This window comes from Caretta caretta, chromosome 7 (genome assembly GCF_965140235.1).
Source record: "Caretta caretta isolate rCarCar2 chromosome 7, rCarCar1.hap1, whole genome shotgun sequence".
NCBI classification, from domain to species: domain Eukaryota; kingdom Metazoa; phylum Chordata; order Testudines; family Cheloniidae; genus Caretta; species Caretta caretta.
The window spans coordinates 23,375,044-23,381,094 of NC_134212.1; positions in this window are offsets into that span (position 1 = coordinate 23,375,044).

Genomic DNA, 6,051 nt, shown 5'->3' on the forward strand with positions numbered 1-6,051 from the left:
CGATCCTCACTGCTTATTGGAGAGGGCATGTGTCTGTTACTGGGAAGGCTTGAGACAGCCCGCCCATCCACTTCCACTTGCGCTCTTAATAGAGGTTCCGGCTTCGCCCGCTTGCTCTGGAGCTATTGGGCCGGGATAAGGCAGCCTCTGTAGGGCCCAGTTAAGTCTTGCAGAGGAGGGTTTACAGAGGCTAGGAAAAGGAATTACAGGATCCGCGTGGGGCATGGGAGGAGGTGTGATAGGGGGATTCCCAGGCTTAGGAGACTCCCCTCCCAGGTCAGGTGCCTGGGGAATCTTGGGCTGCTCAGGTTACAGCCTTATGTGCCTCTGGCAAATGGAGGGGAGCGAGGACTGCTTGCTTCTAATGAACAGAAATAACTAGATTTATTTTCTGTGATAGTGGCTGTGTCAAAATGACAACGGGCACAAGCATTTGCTTGCTCTAGAGATCTCCTGAAGCATGCAGCCCTATCTCGTTCATGGGCTGCCTCTAATTGAGCCTGATTGTTTTGCTGGAACTGACTGGTAAAGGACTCTCTGTGCAGGTATGGGAGAGGCATGGGGTCTCTTGCCCTTGCGCTCAGGTGGCCCATTGATTTTGCACTGGTTTGTAAGAGGGTATAACCATCAGTGAAATAGTGATAGCTTGAAGAAAATACTCCTTAAAAATCTATACTTTGGTCCCACTAACATTTCCTTTTTAGCTAACACTTCCCTTTTAAAGAAATAATGCTCTAAATACTTCTAATAGAGGTAGCAAAATTAACCTTTTATCTTCCAGCTGTCTTGTCTTGTAATTTCCTTCATTAACATTTTATAATGTTTTATATTAGCCGCAAAAAGAAAAGGAGGACTTGTGGCACCTTAGAGACTAACCAATTTATTTGAGCGTGAGCTACAGCATCCGATGAAGTGAGCTGTAGCTCACGAAAGCTTATGCTCAAATAAATTGGTTAGTCTCTAAGGTGCCACAAGTCCTCCTTTTCTTTTTGCAGATACAGACTAACACAGCTGCTACTCTGAAACCCGTATTAGCCGTGTACGTGGAAAAGTAGTTTTTCTATACAAAGTGTTTGTGTAAGCAGCTGAGTTCTGATATGGCTCTGAACAATATACATACTCTATATACATAAGCATACCCCCTTTATGGGGTTTGACATTACTTATAATCAAAATAAGATTCCCTCCATCCCGCATATGGCTGTTTTAGGAGTGACCCTGGAATTTCCTTTACCTCACTTCTTTGCTTTGCAGAGCTATATTCTATACACGTCTTGTATTCTGGCTGTACCTAACAAGATGCACCTGTCACTCTAACTGTACAAAAACTACCCTGCATCTTTATGTAGGATGACTCAGCAAAAGAACTTTGCATTCCTATGCAGGGTCCTAAAATGTAACTATCCTGTAGCTCACGAAAGCTCATGCTCAAATAAATTGGTTAGTCTCTAAGGTGCCACAAGTACTCCTTTTCTTTTTGCGAATACAGACTAACACGGCTGTTCCTCTGAAACCTATCCTGTTATGGTCTGCTACTATTTATTGTAGCAGTTTTTGAGTATTTTGTGACTATTTAAAATACTAGAAAAATAGGAAAGCTTTATAATCTTAAACTACTTTGGTGTTCTGTATATTTAAAATACCAAACGCTAGAGAAATTTGTAATATTTTAAATAGCATGATGATGTGCAAGGGACATTACCTGGTAAATAAAGTGATATCTCCAGTTCAGCTTTCCCCTCCCCTTTTACAAGTAATGCAGGGGGGTCCAGGTGAAGGTGGTTGGAGCTTAGTTGGGGGGAGGATCTGGATGTGGGGAAGGACAGAGCTCCGCATGGGGGTCTGGGTGTTGGGGGTTCAGCGTGGGGGTCCAGATGCTAGGGGAGTGGGGCTTAGTGAGGTCGGAGATCCAGGTGCAGCTGGTTGGGTCTCGGTGGGCTGGGGATCTGGGTGACTCATCAGGATGATTCAGGTGCAGGGGGAGTGGGGCTTGGCGGGGGGGAGGTCTGAGTGCAGGGGGTGAGCTCGGCAGGAGGGTCTGGATATGAGGGAGTCTGGATGCATGGAGGTTGAGTGGATGGGGGATCAGCTCCCTGTACAGTGATCCCTCCCCTGCAGCTGAGGAGCAATGGGGGCGGGGCGGGGTGTGTGTGTGTGTGTGTGTGTGAGTTTGCAGAGTTTCCTGCAGCCTGGGGAGAAATCTGGGGGTTTGTCTGACCCAGCCCTAGATGCTGTGCAGGGGAAGAGGCAGTCCCATCCTCCCCAGCCCAACCAGACTAGCAGCTGAGTCTGGCGCAGGGTAGGAGCCACCAGCCAGGTCTTCCCCACTCCTGCCCCCGCCCCACAGTGATTTACCTCTCTGCCAACTGCCCCAGGCACCCAAAACATACTGCTGGGGAGGGTCAGATGGCCACTCTTGTGGCTTCCCCTTGCTTCCACCTCAGAAAATCATTTTTCTGCGGGGAAGCAAGGAAATCTGTGGGGGACATAAATTCTGCACATGCACACTGGTGCAGAATTCCCCCAGGAGTAAAATGTTATTAGCTGGTATAGTCCTGTTTCAAGCATCTTGCAGTTCTGGGAAAACAATCATCAAGTTCTCTAAGAGTTTTAAAGACAATGACATAACTAACAGGAAGTCAAGGCTATAGGTAAAATCTTATCAATGGAGAAACCAGAAAGAACCAGTGAGTGAACCATATATCAATTTTTAGCTTGTACTAAAATCTGCCCAATCAACATATAAAACCTGATATCCCTTCTGAAACTGCAGGGGATAGTTTGAGTAATCTATTGTATAACACCTGACAATCACTTACTTATTTCTCTGTGGTAGTGTGCAAACATTTTTTGGGGAAAATCAACATTAATTTTTTAATATGGAGCCAGAGGGTGGATAACAATATTCTACTTCTGTAGGATCCTGAGAAGCTTTTTAAACAATACATAACAATCCCTGTGAGATAGACATTATTATCTCTCTTTTGTATATGGACACACAGAGAGGTTAAATTGTTTGCCTAAGGCAGTGGTTCCCAAACTGGGGTTCGCAAACCCCTGGGGGTTTGTAGAACGTTACAGGGGTTCGCCAGAAAAATTTCACTAATGGCGGCCAGAGGACCCTGGGCATTGGAGGCAGCAGGTGGGACCTGGTTGCGGGGCTGGCAGTCAGAGCACCAGGGAGAGCGGGACCAGGCAGTTGGGGCTGGCAGCCCGAACCCTGCTCCTGTCAGTGGGTGAGCCAGCAGCTTGAACCCCAGCGCTTCGTGTGGGGCTGGCAGCCTGAGCCCCAGGGAGAGTGGGGCCGGGCAGTGGGGGCAGCCTGAGCCCTGGTGGGCAGTGGGACCTGTAGCCCGAGCTCAGTTGACCGGGGCGGTCAACTGAGTCCAGCAGCAGGAGCCCCACGGAGTGCGGAGGAAATTTAAACTTAAATCCCTGGAAATATTTATTTTTAGGAGGGGGTTCATAAGATTGCACAATTTAGTGAAAGGGGTTCACGGACTGTTAAAGTTTGGGAACCACTGGCCTAAGGCAATACAGTGAGTCAATGGCAGATCTGAGAATAGAACACAGGAGTTTTGGTTGCTCTGCTCTGCTCTGTTCAGTGGATAAAACTCCATCCCACGCTGAGGATTGAATTTCAATGACTACCTGTAGAGAGTACATTAATTAAATTAAAGTCATCTTGGTTTTTGCCATATGCAGCAAAATTTAGGTCAAGCGACCACCACAATTTTTTACTTGGTGTAGCTAACTCTTCCACCTCTTGGTCATCTGAATAGACCTATAACTTCAACAGGATGACTCTCATCCACAAGATGAGAAGGGATTGGCCTGTTTTGTTTAATTTTGTGTTGTCTTTGTTTTGAGTATTGCACTGTATTTGTTCTTTTTAAAATGGAGACAATTTATATGGGGGGAAAACTGAGCCAAAGACTCACAGCTGGTCAGACCACACAGGATTAATTGTATGTTCCTCAGAAAGGGCAGAGTAAAAGTGGTACTACAGTTAAGTCTTAAGGCTGAACTTAAACAGCTTAGGGGATCTGTTGTAACTGATGTCTAATGTGAATGAGCATGTGTTGTTATGATACATCAACATGAGAAATATTGAACTTAACACGAATTTCTTGACCTTGGCTGAACAAGGCATTTATTTTAGGAGAAAGTGGAGGAGGTTAAATTCACTCTAGATGTTAAGCATGCGTCATTCATCTCTTTCCTCTATATCAGTGGTGTTTTTTAGCAGAATTTGAGACGGTTTTGAGACCTTGCTGTCCCTCTCACATTATAAACGCTTTGAGCATAATCCAATATTTCACTAATCATTTAACCAGAAAAATAATACCTTCCGTTCACATAGTCTGATTTGTTATTCCCCAGGTTTAACAAACTGATTTCACTTCAGTTTCTCTTCTGCCCTCCACCCCCAGCCCTCCTATAGGTCTCCTCTTTGGTACAGACGTCATGTGATACCTGAGGTGGGAGCTGGAGACTTGAGAGCTGTTTTCTTAGACTAAATGTTTGAGGTTACAGGACATGGCCTAGTTTCACATAAGTTTTCAAATTTCAGTGGGACATGCCAAATCCGGAAACTGTCAAATAGTGTATTATTTTTGGAGAGAAAGAATGTGTGTGTGTATGTGTATGTGTGTGAGAGAAGAGAATGACCTTTACACATTTAGCCCTTCCCAAAAGTCTGACTTCCTACCTTCTCTCCCATGAGTCTTGGAAAACTTTAGCAAACAAAGTGAACACTTCTGAAGCAAGAATTCAGCGTAGAAAAGGAGATATTATATTCAGGGGAGCAAAAATGCGTTTATGCCATCATTTGTTTCTTTATATTATATAGAGAAGGCTGGAAGTTTATTTTCTAACGAAATATCAGGAATATAAAGCCTTGTTTACCATATTGCTAGAGGTCTCTTTTGGAGAGAATTGGATTGGGAGTTTCCTCAACCCTTCATCAAAGGAGGCTATTGAATCTTTAACAAAGGTATCTTTTCTTCTAACTCTTTCTAAGGGATTTGAGATAGTAAAACCAAAAGGGGGAAAAAAGATATTTTTTAAAATAATATGAATAAAAATCATTCCTTTCTCAATTCACCAGGTTTCACATCCTTGGTATCTGTGACATCATAAATATAATAGTTTTCTAGGAAAAATAGGTTTTATTTTAGACCCTCATCCTGCAAAGGGACCTACCTCTTTGAGGCACTTTATGGTCGAAGGCCCCAATTCTGCAAACTGTTTGAGGCAGGGACCTCATGCAATGTATAAGTACTTTGAGGCATCTAGCATAACTCTGAGCATTGTAGCATAATATCCTGACAACTTAAATTTCTTATGTAAAAACAAATGGAAGAAAACACTGCCTCCCCTAACAAACAAACAAACAAACAAACAAAAAAAACCCTTGGAAAGTTTCAAGCTGTAGTTATACATCTCAAGGAAGCAAAAGGGAGAACAAATCCATGTTTTATTCCTTTGCAGGTCACCTTTAAGATAATAAAAGTTGAAGATGAAACAGAAATGCATGTCTCTTGCATAGTAATTCAAATAAAATTGTAAATCCACAGAAGTCTTATCATTAATACTAATATGAAGTATACAGTATATTTATGAAATGAATGGTGTGTAATGTGATCTAGTAATATATCTGTGTGAATTATACAGGCATTTTTCTTGTATCCTTATGGGGATAGATGTACATTTGCAGTTAATTGTGTGTGTGTGTGTGTGTGTATGAATGTATGTATTGATTGGTTGAGGAGTTCAGGGTAGTAAAGTGTATGTGAGCTTTGAAGAATGATGATTTGACATAAAACAATTCAACACTTGGGCACTTGGTTAGAAATGTGACATATTATGCCTAATCCAGCTCCCTTGTCAAAACTCCCATTGATGGCAATGGGAGCAAGGGCTATTTCTTTGAGTATACTGAATAACCAGGCTCACTGCCTTTACTGGCCTGTGTGAGATTGTTTGTTTATTTTCTCTAGGGAGGCGATGGTCTCTCATAAATCGAGCAGGGGACTGGGACTGTCTTCG